General features: G+C 39.9%; 1 protein-coding gene across 5 annotated transcripts in view; it reads left to right on the top strand.

The window, feature by feature from the left end:
• Positions 1–22,796, top strand: part of fam3c (FAM3 metabolism regulating signaling molecule C) — a 60,992-nt gene that overhangs the window by 4,475 nt on the left and 33,721 nt on the right. For 2 of the 5 annotated variants that reach the window (XM_041215879.1, XM_041215882.1), the window contains exon 2: positions 928–1,128. The exons of 2 other annotated variants lie outside the window; for them this stretch is intronic. The gene's annotated coding sequence lies outside the window, so the exon portion shown is untranslated. Of the gene's footprint in view, positions 1–927; positions 1,129–1,164; positions 1,258–22,796 lie in introns of those variants that run through there. One more of the 5 variants, XM_041215880.1, reaches the window with a different exon arrangement.

Here is a 22,796-nt window from a genome sequence, read left to right on the forward strand (position 1 = left end):
CAGCCTGTCCATTCCCTGATATCCCCCATAAAGCTGTTTGACACTGCACTGCCCAACGCTGACAGATACCAGGGATCAGTCCTCCTGTCACACTACCAGTCTCTTTAATGTTTGTTAGTAGCTTTTTGCTATAAAAAGTCACACCCTAAGCAGATTGACAGTAGAAAGCTGTGTCTCAGTCTTCTGTCCAGAGTTTTTCGAAGTGGCTGTCGAATTTATTAACCTGGTGTGGAAGAGGCTTTTTTTTTTTTTACCAGGAGCCAATCCTGAAAAACACATTCCGTTGTCTGGGAAGATCTCTCAAACATCTTTCCCATTTTGCCCATGGGCTCAGGGTATTAATAAATAAAGAACCATTCGATTCTTGGCCTCTGTTTCACTGTACAAGAAGATCATGACTAATTTACCCTGACTTCGCTTTTCCCACACTATCCCCATATCTCGTGATTCCCTTAGTATTGAAAAACTTATTGACTTCTGTCATGAATCTACTCATCAGTTGTTTTCCAAACAATGTTTTGAGTCCAGCACATTTTGTCTGCACATAACTGTTACATGTGTAAGTTAATACATCATCCTAGGCCTGATTGGTTAAAATCACAGCTGAAAAAGTAGCAAACATACAAATCACAGATGGAGAAGATAATCTGTGAATCTGGCAGCAAGGAAAGATTAAGCAGCAGCTAATTGAGTGATCATATCTTTCCTTTATTAAAATGCAGTTCTAAGTTGGGAGGTGTCATAAAGAAACCTACTAAATTCTTGTAAATATATTTTGTGAAGTTTTTGTTCACGACTGAAATTGATCAACACAAACATCTGTAAATGTAATTTGAGCACAACACTCAAAACCAGTTGTCAATAAAATATTTATCACTTAGCTACCTGTGCAGTGGTTATGAATCCCTTCAACGGCTTTTTTTGTAGAGTCCACTACTGTGAGATGGGCTTGAGGTTCAGTGTGAAGCACTTGGCTGGAATATTTGGATTGGACTTTGCCTGTGTTACAACAGTGCTTTGAATAAGAAGATATTCAAACCCTTCAGTTCTGCTGAAGGGTCATGAGGACTCGAAACGTCAACTCTTTTCTTCTCCGCCGATGCTGCCAGACCTGCTGAGTTTTTCCAGGTAATTCTGTTTTTGCTTTGAATAAGAATCCTTTCTGTGATGAGTACCATCAATTGCGAAGCTAATCATTGAGTGGGCCAGCACTTAATCCTTGGAAATAACCTTCCTGCACCCCTTTGAGGCAAATTGGTCAGTGAATTTATTTTGTTATGTTAACAGCATATATTATCCTGCATTTTTACTGCTGCAGCCTGGTTTAAGTTGAAGGAAGAATTATGTGAAATATACAGCACAGAAACAGGCTTTCCTTGTATTACAGCAGGGAGTAGACTTCAAATATACTTATTTATCTACAAAATGCTTTGGACCCCTTGTCAGTGTCAAATGCACCACATAACCGTAAGTCTTTCATTCAGCTCAGCTGGTCTATGCCGGAGTTTGTGCTTCACTAAGCCGACTCCCAGCCTTATCATCTAATTCTATCAACATAATCTCCTGTTACCTGAACTCTGAATTTGTAACCTCTTTATACTGTGAGGTTAATGTAAAATGGCACTGATGCACGACGCAAGTAATTTTTGAAAAGTAAGTTTACAGTGCCACGCCCTCTTCCATGACAAGTGCGCAGCTAGTCCCTTGATGTCAGAGAGCCCAAAGGAACTTCAAAAACATTCCTTTTAACCGTAGTAGCATCTGCTGCTGTATTACAAAATTTCCAGCATTTCTGGTTCTGCATCTCTAGAGGAGCCTGAAAATGGGATTATTTAGGAAACATGTTTTAATAAAGATGGATAATACTTGACACTCCTGGGTTAAACACATTCTTTTGGTGTTGCATTTTTAATTGCAGATGTTATATTGAGGGAAGAATCATGTCAAAAGGGGCAAAGCAGGAATGCTCAGAATATACATTCTTATCTAATACCAGAAGTAATCCACAATATTATTGCAAGAAAAGATAAATTGTTTCAAATGGGAACCAGATGTCCTCCAGCACTGATGACATTATTTGTTACAGCATGTAGAAAGATCGAAGAGTTGCAAATGTAATTTTAGCATTAACAGCTGCTTTTAAATCTCTTTTGCAGCTTCTGAATGACTTAGTGATTTGCAACTAATTAGTTGCTATTGAACTGTAGTCCTCATTATATAGGCAAATACAGCAATCAATTTATATACTCAAAGAAAATGTGAGCTGAAGTAGTTAAATTCTATTGTCATATTGTTATTTAAAAGGAATGTTAATCTTTTAATCCATAAAATGTTTTATTTTGATACTGACATACTTTCCAAAACGAATTGGGGTGGAGGAGGGGGGTATGGGTGCAGATGCTCCAACAGCTTCTGTGATGAGCAATTTTGTTCTTTTGGTTGGACCATATCGAGTACATCAGATCTCATTCTCCCCTCTTCCTCTATAGCAAATCCTTCAGCTGACTTTGGCTTACTCTTTGAGACTCTCCCTTCAAATCTCATCTCGCTTTCAAAACTTTCTCGAAACATCTCCCACTGAGCTCTTGGTTACCTCACCTGACCATCACGTAGAGACTCTATCTCCTTTAACAAGTACTTTAAACAATCTTGGGGCAATACAAGTGAATAGAGGTACTAAGCCACAGATGGGATGGTCTGGGATGTGACACTTGATTTTGTGACTACTGAGTTCAACCATCTGTGAGCCAAGTTGGCAATTGGAGCATCGTAATTGAGTTCTGTGCACTTAGGCTGGGTTTTTAAAGAAATCAGCCAGTATTTCTACTCCAGAGCAATATTATGAGCACTGCTGCAAATGTGTGTACATCAGCAAGGAATGTCTGGCTATGTTAGGGAGGGAACACACTGGTGGAAACTTAATGAATCACCCCAATAAAGAATGGTCATTCAGGTAGGCAGGCAACCCTTGTAACTAAGTAACGTAACAACTTCAAGAGCAGTGGAGAAAAGCTGGTAGGAAGTAAGTTTTATGTATGTAAATGCTTAGTTTTTAAAAGTTTATCACAAGTTCAAATATTGGCATCTTGATGTGATCACTTTATGTAGTCCTCATCTCTGGGGTGTTGACAGCAGCCACTGTGAAAGCTCCACTTATGGAGGAGTTCCAAGCCTGTCCATCGCTCCTAGTATATTAATTGTTAAAACTTAACATAGTGTGATATAAAAAGGGAGAGACTTGGAATAACATTTTAAAATGTGATTAACTTTTATTTGCTCTCTGAATGAAGATTTTCCAAGTGAGTTTCCTTCCTGCAGATTTCATATATGAACTTCACAGCAGTTATTTAACTCTGCACAAAACGTTGTGCAAGGTTTTTGTTTTAAAATCCTCTCAGTTTGGTCATGGGGGTGCAATATTTGAAAAAGCAGTTCTCTGGATATGGGTTTCACTGACAAGGCCAGAATTTATTGCCCACCCCTAAATGCCCTCGAGATGGTGGTACTGAGTCTCCATGAACCGCTGCAGTCCATATGGTGAAGTTTCACCCACAGTGCTGTTGGGGAGTGAGTTCCAGGATTTTGACCCATGAAGGAACAAAGATAAATGTCCAAGTAGGGTGATGTGTAACTTAGAGGGAAACTGGGAAATGATAGTGTTCCTTGCCGCCCTTGTCTTTCTAAATGGCTGAGTTTGCTGGTTTTTGTTGTTGTTGGAGAAACTTCGGCGAGTTGTTGCAGTGTATCGCATGGATTGTGTACATTGCAGCCACAGTGCTGGGTGAGTGGAGGAAATAGATGTTAGATGGTGGATGGGCTGTGTCATGAAGCTATTAATGTATATAATATTTTGGAAAATATTTTTCTTTTAAAATAGAAGTTTAGTCTGCAGGTGTGTCTTAATTGGATTAAAGCCAGCTAGCCTGGGTGATATGATGGGTACTATTTTGATATGTAAGGGAGATAGTGTGTTTTGCATTTTTTGAATAGAGCATTCAAGAAGTGGGCTGAAAACTGATGCCTTTCTAGCAGCTGCCAAACATGTTTATATTACTAATAAAATTAGTTCTATGAAAGGGGTTTCATTGTTAAAAGGTGAAGTTCAAAGAGGCTAGTGAGACAATGAGAATTTGAATTCAATCAGTGGTGGTAGGTATAACTTCAGTAGTTTTCGGGTGGGCAGGGCAGAGGCAATGTAAGATCAAAAGGCAGCTTGCAAGCCTCCATCTGGCTCCACAGTGAAAAGAACCTCATTCTGAATTCGTAAGATGAAAAAGCTTTGCCTGGACTTTGCGCCTTTAATTTCAATTTGAAGAACCTTTTACCAGGGTCATGATTGATTGTTAAGCACCCCTCCCTAAGACTAAAAGTGAAAATCAGTATTTGTTAACGATAATGGATGTGTCTACTAGGTTTCCTGAAGTGATACCTTTAAGAAATATTATAACTAAGAAGATTGTGGAGGAGTTAATTAAATTTTTCACAAGATATGATTTAACTAAGGAAATGCAATCAGGTCAGGGGTCAAATTTCATGTCACAGCTGTTTAAGAAGGAAATGAAAAGTTTGGGGATAAAACAGTGTAAGTCAACAGCCTATCATCCGGAGTCACAAGGAGCTTTGGAAAGATGGCATCAAACTTTGAAAACTATGATAAGAGCATACTGCCTTGGTTATGCACAGGATTGGGATACAGGAGTTTCATTTTTGTTATTTGCCCCTAGACTCGCTCCTAATGCATTGACTGGCTTTAACTCTTTTGAACTAATTTATGGTCATGAGGTAAGGAGACCACTGAAATTGATTCATGAGAAATTGGTGGGTCAAAATTCAGAAACTACTTTCTTGGATTATGTATCAAATTTCAGGGCAAGATTGAACAGAGCATGTAAATTGGCTAGGGACCATTTAAAGATATCACAGCAAGTGATAGTGAAGGCAGATAAGAAAGCTAAAATTCACAGTTTTGTTTCTGGAGAGAAAGTATTAGTTTTGTCACCATTATGGGGGATTCTTTAAGCGCAAGGTTTAGTGGGCCTTACAGGATTGAAAAGAAATTGAGTGAAGTAAATTATTTAATAAATACTCCAGATAGAAGAAAGAAGCAGAGGGTGTGTCATGTAAATATGCTTAAAACGTACTTTAACAGGGAAGAGGAACAGAAAGAGGTGCTAGTGATGGTGGATGATGAGAAAGAGGTAGAAGTGCAGGACTCTGAAATTAATTTTCCTCTAATCAAACTGGATAATGAGGGGGTGCTTGAAAATTTAAATGAAATATTGAGTTACCTTCCAAGCAAGTATCAAAGTGATTTGGAAAAGCTATTACAGTCACACAAACCTATTTGTGGAAATAAGTTGGGAAAGACACATTTAGCTTTATGATATATGAATAGAAATATCATCTTCAGTGAGGCAACAACTTTGTAGATTAAATCCAGCAAAGCTATAACAAGTACAAAAAGAGATTGATTTCATGCTTCAAAATTATATAATTGAGTCTAGTTACAGTAACTGGAGTTTGCCTATTGTACTGGTACCGAAACCAGATGGAACGCACAGACCATGTGTGGACTGTCAAAAGGTGAATGCAGTGACAAAAGCGGATTCATATCTCATACCACAGTTGGAGGATTGTATTGAGAAAGTGGGCCAATCGAAATTTATCACAAAGGTTGACTTGCTAAAAGGATATTGGCAGGTCCCGTTGTCGGAGAGAGCAAAAGAGATATCAGCTTCTCTAACGCCAGGTGGACTATATCAGTTTAAAGTCATGCCATTTGGTATGAAGAATGCACCTGCGACATTTCAAAGACTGACAAACAAAGCAATTGCAGGTCTAAGCAATTGTGCTGTTTATATCGATGATCTAATCGTTTTCAGTCAGACATGGGAGGAGCATTTACAGCATCTGGAAGAATTAATTACTCAACTGCAAGAAGCTAATTTGGGGATGAACTTGGCTAAAAGTTAATTTGCAAAAGCGCAAATTACATATCTAGGCCACACCATTGGACATGGTAAGGTGGCTCCAAGATGCGAAAGTCATGGATATCGTGGATCTCCCAGTGCCTACAACAAAACTAGAAGTTTTGAGATTTCTGGGTATGAGTGGGTTTGACCGGAAATTTATACTAAATTTTAGCCAAGTGGTTGCTCCGTTGACTGAACTATTAAAAAAGAATAAGAGGTTCAGTGGACACTGGAGTGTCAGAAATCATTCGTTAGTTTGAAAAGTGTATTAACTACGACACCAGTGTTGGCAGGACCCAATTATGTCAAGCAATTCAAGTTAGCCGTTGAAGCAAGCGATATAGGTATTGGAACTGTACTAATACAAGAGGATGACACTGGAATTGAAAAACCGGCAGGGTATTTTTCACAGAAACTGAATGTACTACAGAGAAGATATTCAACGATTGAAAAAGAGACTTTGAGTTTGGTGTTAGCATTTTGAAATTTATGTTGCAAAAATTCATCAAACAATTGTTTATACAGGCAGTTTTTGGATTTCAAGACAAAAGCACAAGGTTTTTCAGATGGAGTCCATTATTAGAACCATTTAATCTACATATTATACATATTGCTGGAAGAGAAAATCACATATGCATTATCATGAGTTTGAATCTTAAGGGAAATTGGGACATTTAAAAAAAAACCTGGCCACTGAATTGGAGTGATTTCTGTTGATACCAAGGACTTGTATATATTATGTTAATGTATGCATCTGGTAATGTAATAATGTAATAAGTATAGGAGATAGTGTGAGGTGGGTTATTAAAATAAAGCCGTCTTTAGAATTATGAGAGTGCATTTTCTGATAAGGAGGGGGATGTCACGAAGCTATTAATGTATATAATATTTTGGAAAATATTTTTCTTTTAAAATTGAGGTTTAGTCTGCGAGTGTGGCTTATTAGGATTAAAGCCAGCTAGCCTGATAAGTAAGGGAGATAGCTTGCATTTGCATATTTTGAATAGAGCATTCAAGAGGGGGAGTGAAAACTGATACCTTTCTAGCAGCTACCAAACAATATGTTTATATTACTAATAAAATTGGTACTATGAAAGGGGTTTCATTGTTAAAAGGTGAAGTTCAAGGAGGCTGGTGAGACAATCAGTGTGGTAGGTATAACTTCAGTAGTTTTCGGGTGTGCAGAGCAGAGGCAATGTGAGATCAAAAGGCAGCTGCAAGCATCCATCTGGCTTCACAGTGAAAAGAACCTCATTTTGAATTTGTATGGTGAAAATGCTTTGCCTGGCGTTTGGTTAAGTCTATGGGTTGCTGTTGCCTTAATGGAGATTAGTTTAAGAATTTGTTAAAAGTTACGATAGTTGTAATTTGTAGCCATGTGTATATAGTTTAACCTGTGTAAATTAATGAAATATTTCAATTAGTTTAATGTACAGCTTCGAGAACCTGTGGTCTGATTCCTGAATTTAGAGTTGCATCTCAACGTAGCACTTAATTATAGGTAATGACAGTTGTTTATAGTTTCCCTCTGGGAATTTTAAAGAACTCCACTTTACTAACTGCATCGGTCATAACAGGCTGTCCATCAAACAGATTGCTTTGCACTCGATGGTGTTGTGGTTCTTGTGTGTTATTGCAGCTTTGCTCATCCAGGGCAAGTGGAGAGTCTCCTGTCACACTCTCCTGGCTGTTGCCTTGTAGATTTGAGCAAGCTTTTGGAGGATGAACACGTAGACCATTCAAACCCTCGATGTCTGTTGATCAGTTAGATCATGGTTGATCTGTACCTACCTGTCTTTGTTCCTTAGCCCAAGTTAGGAAGTGAGCCACTACTGGGAAAGTTATCACGTGATATAAAGAGTATATAAGTATTACTTACAGTCCAGCATGAACTGTTCTATCTGCTTAACCAGAGAAATAATTGCATAGCAGCAGGAACACACATAGTACTAACTGAAGAAAGTGTCTGCCAGTCAGAGGTCTATCATTTAATACAATTTTCAACAGCTTACTATGATTAGGTAAAATCCAAGCCAGATATTGCTGCAGAAACAGATGCTGGATTTGAGAATTTTATGTTTACAAATGGCATTGGTGAACACCTGTAATTATTTTGTTAAAAACAAAAAAACTGCGGATGCTGTTGGTTGAAAGATAAATTGGCTGGAACTCAAGTTACTTGTTCTTTTTTAACCACCTTATCACCTTGCCTTGGCATCTTTTCAGGGTTTTCATCTGTATGCTCATCTGCACTCTTCCAAATTTTACCATTTATAATACACTTTTCATATTTGTCTTCCTGAAGTGTATCACTTCACACTGCTCTGCATTGAGCTTCATCTGCAGTGCCTTTGTCCATTTCCACATCCTGTCTTGTGATCCTGATGTCTCTTAACTATCCCCATCTTTACTTTAACACCTCAAAAGTTTTCAGCTGACCAGACAGAGTCAGCATGGATTTGCAAAGATTTGGTCATGGCTGACAAACCTGACTGAATTTTTTGAACAAGTGACTAGAGTAGTGAACAGGGGGGTGTAATGTTATGCATGATATTTATATGGACTTCCAGAAGTCATTTGATAAAGTTCTTCAAAAGAGACTGTTGGCTAAAGTTGAAGCTCATGGAATTGAAGGCAAATCATTGGCTGGTTAGGGAATTTGCTGGGTTGTATGAGACAGTGTCGGAATCATCAGGTACTGTAATAGACAGAATCATCAGATACTGTAATAGACAGAATGTGGTTAGTGGTGTCCTGCAAGGATATTGGGTCTCAACTATTCACACAATTTATTAATGACGGCTGGACTAGTTAAACTGCCAGGCTTCCAGTACCAGCCTACAGTGTTGTCCTGTCTTTAATGTTCAGCAATCACAGATACAGGGTTTCACTCCAAGACCAAACAGGCTACACAAGGGCCCGAAATTATGGACTCCCCCAAGACTCTATCTTAGCTCCAATTCTCTTCAACATCGATCTGAGTGACATGCCTCCCACCACCACCTCTAGGAAGTTTGCCTATGCAGATGACATGGCGCTTGCTACCCAGGCAACCAACCTTGAGGATTTCAACAGCATCTTGTCCCGGGACTTAGAAGTGATGGGGCAATATTTCAACTACTCTTATTTCCGTTCAAGCCCAACTAAAACCACAGTCACTGCTTTCCACCTCTGCAACTGACTGGCTAACAGCAAACTCCAGGTCTCATTTTGTGGCAAACCAGTCAAGAATGAATCATACCCTCAAGTACTTTGGAGTCACAGAAAAGTCCAAGACCATGGTAAACATTATCCAGAAACCAATACGCACCAGCTGGGGATCCATAGCACATACTTTGCATAACACTGGCCTTGTTCTTGTACATTCTTCAGTAGAATTTTGCTCCCTTGTGTGGGCAGAGAGCAGCCACACAAAACGCTTGGATACTATCCGCATTGATGTGGTGAGGACAATCAGTGGTACATTGAAAACAACGCCTGTACCATAGCTCTCCCTGTCCAATATCCCACCTCCTGACTTGTGCCAGAAAGAGCTGAAAGAGTTTGAATGCACTTAAGCCAGGCTAGAATCACCAATCCACAAAGACCTTTAGAACCCATCAAATATGTAACTCAAATCATGCACATCTTTCTGGACCTCTGAATGCTGTGAGCTATGCAGGTTTTGGCAAAAAGGACAAATGACAAAACCTCTGGGCTGTGAGCAGTATCACCAACAAAAATCTGGTGCATGATCAGACAGTCTCCAGGGTTCAGCCTCTCTCGAATAGTGGTCTGTACTCAACAGGATCCTCACTCTGCATACAAGGACATCGCACATCCTCCACAAATAAAAGTTCACTGACAACCAGCATGCAACTGTGGTCACCCAGATTAGACTGTTCACATTGTGAATGAATGTGGTCTTCCAAAATTTACCATAGGATTCAAGGCAATCCACCTAACAACACATAGTGCTGCGTCTCGCTGTCTAATTTGGTTTTAGACTTCTAAAGCTGCAGAGCTGTCTTACATGCGAAGAAGACAATGACTGATGAAATAAAGTCACATTGAGATTTGCTGATAATGCGGATTAGATGGCATTGTAAGTGATGTAGATGGATACATAAACCTACAATAGATTAAATGATTAGGCAAAACTGTGGAAAATTGATTTCAATGTAGTCAAATAGGCCATCCACTTTCAACCTAAAGAGGATGGATCACATTATTTTCTAAATGGTGAAAAGCTAGAAACCTTTGAATTCATAGTCGACCTACGGGTTCACATACATAGATCATCAAAATGTCAAGGACAGATACAGAAAATAAGCAAAATGGCTAATGGGATGCTGGCCATTATATCTAAAGGACTAGAATACAAGGGGGTAGAAGTCATGCATCAGCTATGCAAACCTCTGGTTAGGCCACACCTTGCCTACTGGGAGCGATTCTCAGCATCATACCTTGGGAAGGGTATTTGGCTTTAGAAGGAGTGCAGCATAGATTTGCCAGAATGATACCTGGGCTCCAAGGGTTAAAATACGAAGAGAGATAATACAAACTAAGGTTGTATTCCCTAAAATGTAGAAATTGAGGAACTTAATTAAATTGATTTGAGTTTAAGATATTAAGGGGAATGGAGGATAGATATATAAAACTGTTCCTGTTTGTTGTGGAGTCTAGGACTAGGAAGCCTAGTCTAAAAGTTATAGCCAGATCTTTCAGGAGTGAAATTGGAAAGCATTTCTTACCCAAAGGGTGGTACAATTTTAGAATTGTCTTCCACTAATAGCAGTTGAAGCTTAATCAAAGTTATTAATGAATATGGAGTAAAGGCAAGTATATGAAGTTAAGTCAGAGATCAACCATGATCTCATTGAACAGCAGAAGAGGCTCAAAGGGCTAAATGGCCCACTCCTATTGCTATGTTGCTTATCAAGGTCTACAACATTGCTTATTTTTGCATAATCTAAAAACTTTATAATGCTATGCCAGAGCCTAGGTTGTTTATAAAAATGAAGAGAAGAATGGATCCAAAATTGACTATGGAGGGATACTACTGCAAACTCCCTCCCAGCCTAAAAAAACATTCACCCACCATTACCTTTTGTTCCCTGTTACTGAACCAATTTTCATAAGCATGCTGCCACTTTTTCTTTAATTCCATGGGCTTCCATCTTTTTAACAGGCCTAAGGTATGGCATTTTGCTTTCCTGAAGTCGATAAATACAACATCTATTACAGTACCATAATCAACCCTCTGTGGCCTCGTCAAAGAATTTCAATCAAGTTAGTCAGACACAATATATCTTGAACAAACCCATGCTGTTTTTTCTTAATTAAACCATGCCTTTCCAAATTTTAACATCCCATCAGCAATGTCAGACTGATAGGCCTGTAGTTTACTGGTTTATTCCTCTTTTGAATAGTGGTATTACATTCCTGTGGCACTGCCCCTGTACTCATTGAGAATTGAAAGGTTGTGATCAATCCCTCTGTTGTTTCTATCAGCAGCTGAAGATGCCTTCCATTTAGGCCAGCTGACTGACCAACTTTCAGTAATGCTAATCTTTTTAGAAATCTTCTACCAAGTTTAGGTTCAGCAAACCATAAAATGTACCTAATAATGCAATATTACTGAGAAAGTCAAACATATACAAGATTATTCAGATTAAAAGAACATCGTCATACACAACATTTTGGGACATGGCAATGCTTTTCTGTAGAAGTTGACAGGTTACAGGCATTGTTAACAGCCAGTTTCTAAATCTCTTACTCCTTTGCATTTTGTGTTACTTTATCTGCATTCTGTAACCTTTTTGCACCAGCTCGTACCCATTCATTGAAGTTCCAGGCTGTCTGAACATCTATCATCCTGCTGTCAGACCTAGTTGGTGCTGGTGTTTGGTTCAGCAAATCATGGAATGTTCCTATTTTGGCTAAAGGACTGAGCAGCTAGCATCAAAGCATGACAAATTGTGAGAAAATTCAGCTTCAAACCACTGTCAGCAAAGTTCTACAGGCTTTTAGCCTAAGTGGTTTAATACTAAATTAATTCCTTAATCTCAATCACTTTACAAAAATTCCAAACTATTCTGCTCTACTTATTAACTTAGACTAGGGGTTCTCAAACCATGGGATGATCATCTGGAATCATGAGGACCAAGGACGCATTGGTGACTGTCGAGTAGAGACTCTGACAGAGCAGTCCTGGAATTGGTGCTGAGGCACCATTACATGCACATGCAGGACTCTCAGACCTCTTAGCTCTGAGGCCCCAATAAAATCTTCAGAATGGTTGAGGACAAACCCCTCCAACCCCCTTGCCAATTCAACAACTCTCTCCGCCCGTGCTGTCACTTTGAGGCTGTTACCCATTTTCAAGCTTAAAAATGGGGTCACAGTGGGGGATAAAGCACTGACTTAGACCCCTGATAATTGGGATCAGCAGCATTGCTTATCTCTGTATTTCAATATCTCACTTGTGGTTTGACTTTGAAAAGAATGTAAAACTTTCCAATTTGTACACGACGCTCAGGTAAAAGCAAAAAAACTGCAGATGCTGGAAATTCAAAACAAAAATAAAAATACCTGGAAAAACTCAGCAGGTCTGGCAGCATCTGCGGAGAGGAGCACGGTTAACGTTTAGAGTCTGTATGACTCTTCAACAGAACTGAGGAAAAATAGAAAAGAGGTGAAATATAAGCTGGTTTGTGGTTGGGGGGGAAGGGGTGTGGGGGGGGAGGGGAGCTGCGGTAGAGCTGGATAGAGGGCCAGTGATAGGTGGACGTAGCCAAAAGATGTCACAGACAAAAGGACAAAGAGGTGTTGAAGGTGGTGATATTATCTAAGGAATGTGCTAATTAAGGGTAGAAAGCAGGACAGGCAAGGTACAGATAGCCCTAGTGGGGGTGGGGTGGGGGGAAGGGATCGAAATAGGCTAAAAGGTAGAGATAAAACAATGGGTGGAAATGACTTGTATTCTACTGTTTGGCAATGTGGTTAAGATGTTAATTTTATTGATTGTTGCTTTGCATCGGTTAGACTCTTGAGTTTCTTTCATCATCATCCTCAGCTATTTCAACATAGTCGATAGGGAGCATATATGTTGCTGGTTTCAATGTGCAGTATTTTACATTTGCCTGGAACGAGGGGGGAGGAGGTTCGTGTGGATCATAAACAGCATAGACATGTTTTGTCAGGCATGCAGCCTAGATGTAAACTACTATTAAAAAGTGCAATAGAATTCAACTTTCCTTCATACAGCATGTTCTTCTGAGGGGCTTTAATACAATTTTAATACTTCTGAATTCATATTCGGTGTTAGGCATACAGTCCCAGGGGGTTGTCTGTAAATTGGTGCATTTGCATTCAATTTGATTCTAAGTTGAGACAATTTGCATGCACTACTTTCCCCTTTTCAGTTTTCAGTCACATGTTAGTCAGATGAGCTCCAGTATGTAATTTAGAGACCCTGTTGTGACTCAAGACTTTGGTTTATTATGTCTTTCACAACATCAGGGCATCCCAAAACACTTTAGAGCCAGTGAAGTACTTTTGAAATGTAATCACTGATGTAGGAAATGTGGCAGCTAATTTGTTTCCAACAAGGCTGCAGCAATCTGCTAATACTAATACTCAGGTCACTTGTTTAAATGATAGTTGAGGGGTAAATGTTGGGTTATGACACTGGGGAGAACTCCCCTGCTCTCCCTCAAATATTGTTATAGACATTTTGTCCACCTGAGAGGGCAGAATTGCAATCTCCCTCCATTATAGCAAACTGATGGCAGATATATAGACTGATTTTGTGGATTTGCAGTGTAGCTTATCCTGGGTAGATTGGGTCGATTATAGGTAAGATGATGTTAGATGTTGAAACATGGATTCCTCTGGAAGGATGAGGCAGATGGCCTTAATCAGTAACTTCAAGATTTTTTACTGATGATTACAATAACCAAAGGGTGAAAAGAGTGTTTGCTGGGAACTGCACTCTTGAATTTAAAAGTTCCTTAACTTTTCCTTGATAATGTACAGTGATGGGCCTTAACTGCAACTTCCAAAAACCCTTCACTGCAGTTATGGGCAGATCTGAGATCACAGTAACGAGAACTTGAATAGGTAACTGTCAAACTCATTACACTTAAGGGCCTTTCACCCACCCCACAATCTCTCACCCACTCCCAACAGTGACAAGCTTTTATAAACTCTAATTCTATATGTGAAAGGCCAACTACAAGCCATTCTGCCACCAGAAAGTAATTGGGAATACATAATAGTGCAGCATAAGCTGGTATTTCAGTAATGGAATGCTATTGCAAATATCTCAGACACTCCCTGCTAATAATTGTCATTGCTATAAACAGTCAGATCTGATCACATCACAGATCTGGTTTGGGCTTCTCCAATTAAAGCTAGACCTGTGGAAACTGATTTGTCCATTTTGGGGATGGGAATGACTGCATTTGACTAGTTATGTTCACAGGAAGAAAGCAATAAATAAAGGAAAGCAATGTACAAAGTTCATGGATATTGCTTTCATCTCTCTTCTTGTCCCCTTCAGCCCTCTCAAGATAAAGAATATGAGATTGCTAGATGACATTTGTAAACAACTTAAGTTTCACTTTTGAGATTTGTATGATCGCATCTCTTTATTTACTAAGATTTTTTTTGCAGAATTTTTATGGCACAGAAGGAGGCCATTTGGCCCATCATGTCTGCACTGGCTCTCCAAATGAGCATTATGATATAGGGCCATTGCCTTGCCTTTTCCCCATACCCCTGCACATCATTTCTATTCAAATAATCATCTAATGCCCACTTGAATGCCTCGATTGAACCTGCCTCCACCACACTTTCAGCCAGTGCGTTCCAGACCTGAAACTCTCGTTGTGTGAATACGTTTTTTTTCTTATGTCACATTTGCTTCTTTTGCAAATCACTTTAAACCTGTCCCCTCTCCTCCTTGATCCTTTTACGAGCAGGAACAGCTTCTCCTTATCTACTCTGGCCAGCCCCCTCATGATTTTGAACATCTCTATCAAATCTCCTTTTAGCCGCCTTCTCTCCAAGGAGAACAGTCCCAACCTTTCTAATCTATCTTCATAACTGAAGTTTCTCAACCCTGAAACCATTCTTGTCGACCTCTTCTGTACTCTCTCCAATGTGTTCACATCCTTCCTATAATGTGACGCCCAGAACTATACACAATACGTCGGCTGAGGTCTAACAAGTGTCTTCTATAAATTCAGCATAACCTCTTTGCTCTTGTACTCTATGCCCCTATTAGTAAAGCCCAGGAATATATGCTTTATTAACTGCTCTCTCTCCACCTGTCCTGTCACCTTCAATGATCTATGCGCATATACACCCAGATCTTCCTGCTTCTGCGCCTCCTTCAAAATTTCACCCCTTACTTTTTATTGTCTGTCCATGTTCTTCCTACCAAAATGCATCACCCACACTTCTCCACATTGAACTTCATCTGCCACCTACCTGCCCACTCCACCAACTTGTCTATGTCCTTTCGAAGTTCTACCCTGTCCTCACAGTTTACAGCATTCCCAAGCTTCGTATCATCCGCAATCTTTGAAATTGTTCCCTGCACACCAGATCTAGATCATTAATATATTATCAGGAAAAGCAAGGGTCCCAATACCAACCTCTGAGGAACTCCACTACAAACCTCCCTCTAGCCTAAAAAATATTCATTTGATCATTCCTCTTTGCTTCCTATTTTTCAGCCAATTTTGTACCCACTTTGCTACTTTTTTATTCCATGAGCAATAACTTTTCTCACAAGTCTTTTGTGTGGCACTGTATCAAATGCCTTTTGATAGTCCATGTACACTACAACAACAGCATTACCCTCATTTTCTTGTGGAATAAATAGATATGTCTTAATAACATAGTTTTAAAAAAGTCAGCATGACTCAGTTAATAGTACCCCTACTTCTGAGTCCATTGCAGGTTTTCAGCACACAGTCTCGGCTGACATTTCACAGCATTTTTGAGGGAATGCTTGTGTCATGGTCCAATATATTATGAACTTTCAGACAATACTTTATATTTTTAAAACTGAACTAAAGACATCAAAGAACGGCTGCCCGAGGATCTGCCTGACTTCTGATGTGTGTTGAAACCACTTCCCTGTCTAAAAGAAACAAAGGAACCTTCCAGATGAATGTTGTATCAGTGCCTTTCTTGAAATTAATTCAAAAGGGTAATTTCAAATTGAATGGGTCATTCAAACACACAGACACTGGCTGTCTCAAGCGCTCAAGGTGTCAACAACACAGGATGTGTAATCAACACACCACCTTGCTTTGGAAAAAGGACTTTGAACTTTTGCAAATAACATGATGAGAAACCATTTTGATGTCTATTTCAAAAGTTCAACAAGAAGCTGCTTGCAGACAGAATTTTACGGAAAGCTATTGAACCTGCTGTAAGTTATCCAAGCAGCCAGGGTGAAAAAAACAATACCTTGAAAATGGAGAAGGACTTTCTCCAATCTGTTCCAACTTCAAGATCACCTGAGAACCAACTTCCTGAAAATTCAGCTGCAAGAAGCCTTGCAGTTTATTGAGAATCCTCTGCTTTACAAGACCTTCACTTTAGCTAAAGCATCAGCTTCATCTAAGAAACTACAGGCTTACCACAACAAAGACTGAGATAATTATAAGTTGTTACTGTATTGCTTTACCTTCATCTGTATCTAAACTTTGTATGTGTGTGAGACGAGTGAGTGAGGTATTGCACATTAAACATCCGGGGTGTAAATTACCACCTTTTGTTTTAAAACTCTCAAAAAAAACGAGAAAACATAAACCCTTGCATACAAGTTTACTGATCATAGGCAATAAAAAGGAACACACACATTCTGTCCATGACAAAATTGGGGGTTGCAATCATGGATAAAACCTAGTGCGAATGAGCCAAATCTGACTTCTGGGGAATTGGAAGTCGAGGGGAAAGTAATATTGTCAAAATGTGAACCAGAAACACAAATGGGTTTTCAGTAAGCTTTGTGAACACTAACAATAGAAAGTAAGATGGCTGCTTTTGACTTAAAATCCTTTATTCAAGAGGAGGACATGGCCAAAATTAGCATCCCTAAATATAGAACAGCTAAAAGCCATAGATAAGCAGGTAAAACTTAATGTATGTAATAAAGTTCAGAAGCCCGAGGTACTAAAAATTCTGGCTGAGTATCTTGGCCTCACTCCAGATTCAGAACAGGTAGAAGATTTAGGACCTGAAACAGACCAGGTTAGCCTAGCCAAAATCTGCTGAGTGGAGCAGAGGCTAGAGTTAGAATTCCAGGAAAACAATAAAGAAAGGGAGGCCTAGGAGAAAAGGGAATTCCAAGAGAAGAGAGCGAGCATGCTTTCCAGCTAGAAAAGTTTGAGGGAGAGTTACAGGCACAGAAAGGTTGAGAACTGAGACAGATTATCCTTGACTTTACCTACTCGTAATTTAAATACCCTTAGCACAGAGACAAGCTTTGATTTCTTAAAGTATTCCCGATTTGTCCCTAAATTTGAAGACGAGGACGTTGAAATTTTCATCACAGCCTTTGAGAAAGTGGCAGCTCAATAACAATGACTAGAAGAGTTTTGGGCGCTCTTAATACATGGCCAGCTAGTAGGAAAGGCCCGTGAGGTTTATTCCATGCTGCCTGCTGAGAGCTCTGTCATTTAGGATCAGACAAAGTCTACTCTCGGTGCCTATGAACTTATACCAGAGGCTTACCACCAACAATTCCCCAGCCCATGGAAAAAGGCCCCACAGACTTTGCTGGAATTCACGAGAGTTAAGAAGTTAGTTTTTGACCTCACCTACAAAGATCTGAGAGAAATAGTTCTGCTAGAGAAGTTTAAAAACTTTCCAATGCAGCCTTAAAACACTCATTGTGGAGCACAGGATTTCCAGAGTCAGAGATGCAACAAAAAGAATGAGCTTTAAAAATAAATCAGCAAGACCATGCCCTGTTTGGTTCCAGTGTAGCAGGCCTGGACACTCAAATGAGAGCTGTTGGTTCACTAAAAAACAACAGGAAGATCTGCAGTCAGAAGTGACCATAGCCTTGAAAGTACCAAGCTCGGATTTGAATGAGAGGATGTCAATAAAATACTTACCTAGGCTTCTTGCTTGACCCCTTTTGTATCACAAGCTCCAAGAAAAGAAACAACTAGTTTCAAACACTGTTTGCAGCAAAGGCTGCTGAGCTGCTGCCTGAAAGCAGAGCAAACACCACAGTGCTAGTAAAAGGTCTTATTGGCTCACACTTAAAGGTCCCACTATAAAAATTTGCCTGCAGAGTAAGTGGGTCACTGGTGGAATGATGGTCAGGGTTGTGCGGGGTTTACCCATAGTGGGAGTGGACCTATTGTTGCAAAATAATTTGGGGTATGAGATACCCAGAGGGTCAAATACAGTCCACAGAGACTCGGGGAAACGAAAGGGAACCAGCAAAACTCTGTTCAGCTGAAGATAGCTGCAGAAGCCCCGAATATCCTACAGGGTTGATAGTTCCCATAAGGATTAGGGAAATTGAAGTAAAGGCAGGGGACTTTCCGGAGCGCAGCAGTTTTTAAAAAAAAAACAGGGTCATGTTGGAACCCATAAAAGTTAGAGACCACAGCCAGGCCAGTAGCATTTAAAGAGGCGAAGGTAAGGCCTGTAGAATTTAAAAAGAATGAAGGGCATGACCATCTCCCTGGCCTCCTGCAGTTGCCCACCATATCTGTGACTATTGTGGGGACCATTATGCACACCCCGGAGTCCTTATGCTTAGTTACATTACAAAACTGCAGCTGCTACTAGGCTCCTTGTTTATCCATGCTGTATACAGACATTTTTTGGTGCTTCGAAACATTTATTTTCCTTTAATAATTTTCCTATTCAGAAACTAAGTTTGCCTGCAATATTTCCTGTGGTTTCACAATCGTAGGTATAAGCATCATTGAATATAATATTGATTCATTCTTTGCTAGGCTTGTTTATAATCAGCTTAACCTGTTCTTATTCTTTAACTCATAAAAGGTTCTATTTAGCTAGACAACCATAGGAATATTTTAGACTCATGCAAAAATACAATGCATGAAGTCATCATTTAGCCCAACCCGCCTGTACCATCTCTTTGGTAGAGCTGTCCAGTTGGGCCTTCTCCACTACTTTTTCCACGTAGCCTTGTTCTTTTTTTCCCTTGAAGTATTTAGCTAATTCCCTTTTGAAATTTACTATTAATCTGCCCCTGGCAGCCTTCCTGGTAGTACATTGCAACTTGCAATATTGCACATATAAAAAGAATTCTTCTTATTGCTTTGGCTTCTCTTCTGCCACAGAAAACATTTCCTTTTTATTTAATCTGATCAAATTCACTCATGATTTTTAAACAGTTCTATTAAATCTCATCTTAAACTTCTCTGCTCAAAGGCGAATAGCTGGAGTGAGACGGAGACTGAGTAGCAGATTAGGTTCATGTGGGAATTTGATGCATGGTGGGGGGGGGAAGAGGTGTGGTATATATAGCAATTATTCTAAGTTATTTAAGAGAGTACTTAAATTAAGTTAACTAGATAACATAAGTAACAATGGGAGGGCAGGTTTATGTTGCAGCTGTGGATTGTGGAACTTCTGTACGCCAAGTCAATCCAGGACAAACATATTTGCAGAAAGTGTAGGCAGCTGGAGGAATTCCAGATCAGGATTATTGATCTGGAAGCTGAACTGCAGATACTGCACAACATATGGGAGGGGGAGAAATACCTGGACACTTTGTTCCAGAAGACGGTCATGCCTCTTAGAATAAGATCATCATCTGTTTTGGTCAGCAGCGAGGGACAGGAGGATATGACCGTGAATGAGGCAGGTAATGGGACCGAGCAGACAAGAGTGGAGGCATACCACCATCTCAGACTTTGCAATTGTCAAACAAGTACTCTCACCGGTGCAGATGAAAATGAGGTCTGCAAGGTGGATGAGCAGGCTGGCCATGGCGCCAGGGTACAGGAAGCCGCTCAAGCGGGTGGGGCTAACAGGAATGTAGTGATAGGGGACAGTATAGTGAGGGGGATTGACATCTCTGCAGCAAAGAGCAAGGGTCCAGAAGGCTGTGTTGTCTGTCTGGTGCCAGGATTCGGCATATATGTTCAGGGTTGGCGAGGAACTTGCAGTGGGAGGCGGTGATGGGATCCAGTTGTTGTGGTCCATGTAGGTACCAATGACATAAGCAGGGCAAAGAAAGTGGTTCTGTGTAGTCAACATGAGAAGCTAGGTACCAAATTAAGTAGCAGGATCTCAAGGGTAATAATCTCTGGATTATTACCTGAGCCATGTGCAAATTGGTATAGGGAAAATAAGATTAGAGAGGTGAATGCATGGCTCAAAGACTGGTGTAGGAGAAGTGATTCTGGCACATGAGACACTGGCACCAATACTGGGGAAAGTGGAGGCTCTACCATTGGGATGGTCTATACCTGAACCATGGTGGGACAAGTGTTCTTGAAAATTGAATAACTAGGGAAGTAAAGAGGCCTTTAAAGTAAGCGAGGGGGTGTGTTATCAAACTTGGGTAGATGTGGCAAATCAAGGGGTAGATTTAATGCTGGAGACCATAATAATAACATGGAAAATGAGAGTCATAAAATAGCAGGAAGGATCAGAGAGATAATGGTCAATACTAGATGTTACAAAGATAACAAAAAGACAAAACTAAAGGCTCTGTATCTGAATGTGTATCATTCATAACAAAGTAAATGAATTAATACTGTACATTGAAATAAATAAATATGATCCAATAGCCAGTACGGAGATGTGACTGCAGGGTGACAAAGATTTGACCCTGAATATTGAGGAGTATATGACATTCAAGAAGAATAAGAAGCTAGGTAAAGGGTAAAGGTGGAGGGGTAGTATTGTTGATAAAGCTTGGCATGCAAGCAATAGTTAGAGATGACCATGGTTCTGGAGATCAGGATACAGAATTGGTTTGGGTGGAGATGAGGAACACTAGAGGGAAACAAATCACTAGCGGGAGTGGTCTATAGGCCCCCTAACCCTAACCACAATTTAGGACAAAGTATACAAGAAGAAACATTGGGTGCTTGTGATAAAGGGACAGCAATAATCATGGGTGATTTTAACCTACATAAGTATTGGAAAAATTAACTTGGAAGTGGTAGCATGGATGAGGAGTTCCTGGAATGCTTTCGAGAGAGTTTCTTAGAGCAGCACATTCTGGAGCCAACCAGAGAGCAGATTATATTAGATTTGGTATCGTGTAATATGAAGGATTAATTAATGACCTCACAGTGAGGACACTGCTGGCAGCAACTCCACAATATGATTGAATTTTACATCCAGTTTGAAAGGGGGAAGAGTAGGTCTAAAACTAGTATTTTAAACCTAAATTAGGGCAACTATGTGGGCTAGCTGAAGTGAACTGAGCTATCAGGCTAGGAGATTGATCAATAGAGAAACAGTGGCACACGTTTAAGGGAATATTTCAGAATACTCAGAATAAGTATATTCTTACTGTAAAGAAAAATCCTAAAAGGAGGAACCACCATCCAGTAGTTAACTAAAGAAGTTAAGGCAAGCTGCAAACTTAAGGAAAAAGCATCCAACCATGCAAAGATGAGTTGCAGGTCAGATGATTGGTCAGAACATAAAGCAAGGTGGGCAATGACTGAAAGGTTAATCAGGAGCAAGAAACTCGAATATGAGGAAGCTAGCTCAAAATGTCGAAATGGATAGCAAGAGTTTCTACAGGTATTTAAAAAGGAAAAGAGTAAGTAAAATGCATGTTGGTCCTCTAGAAAGTGAAAATGGGAAGTTAATAGTAGATAGTAAGGAAATGGTAGATGAAATGAACAAATACTTTGCTTCTGTCTTCACTATAGGGGATACAAAAAGCTTTCCAGTAATAGCTGTAAATCAGGAGGAGGAAGGGAGAGCAGAACTTGGTGAAATTACAATCACGAGGAAAGCGATACTGAGCAAACTGATGGAGATGTGGGCTGACAATCTCTGAGTCCTGATGGACTTCATCCTACAGTCTTAAAAGAATTGGCTAATGAGGTAGTAGATGCATTGGTGTTAATTTTCCAAAATTCCCTTGATTCCGGAATGGCTCCATCAGACTGGAAAGTAGCGAATATAATCCCTCTGTTCAAGAAGGGAGGGAGGCAGAATACCAGAAAGTAGAGGCCAGTTAGCTTGACGTCTGTCGTGGGGAAGGTGTTAGAATCGATCATTATGGCTGGGCACTTAGAGAAACCCAAGGTAATCAGGAAGAGTCAGCATGGTTTTGTGAAAGGGCAATCATGTTTAACCAATTTATTGGAGTCCTTTGAAGAAGCAACATGCACAGTGGATAAAGGGGAGCCTGTAGACATTCTGTACTGGGATTTCTAGAAGGCATTTGACCAGGTGCCACATCAGAGGTTATTGCGGAAAATGAAAGCCCTTGGTATAGGAGGTAATCTGTTAACATGGATAGAGGATTGGCTGGCTGGCACAAAACAGTATGTATAAATGGGTCTTTTTCTGATTGGCAGAATGTGACGAGTGGAGTCCAGCAGGGATCTGTGTGGGGCCCCAACATTTTAAATTTATATCGATGATTTGGATGAGGAGAGTGAAGGCATGAGAGCTAAATTTGCAGATGACACAAAAATAGGTAGGAAAGTATGTTGTGACATGACGAATGTAGATAGGTTAAGGGAGTGGGCAAAAATATGGCATATGGAGTATAATGTGGGAAAATGAGAAGTTGTTCACTTTGAAAGGAGGAATACAAAAGCAGAGTATTGCTTAAACAGAGAACGGCTGCAG

Source organism: Carcharodon carcharias, chromosome 21 (genome assembly GCF_017639515.1).
Source record: "Carcharodon carcharias isolate sCarCar2 chromosome 21, sCarCar2.pri, whole genome shotgun sequence".
NCBI lineage: Eukaryota > Metazoa > Chordata > Chondrichthyes > Lamniformes > Lamnidae > Carcharodon > Carcharodon carcharias.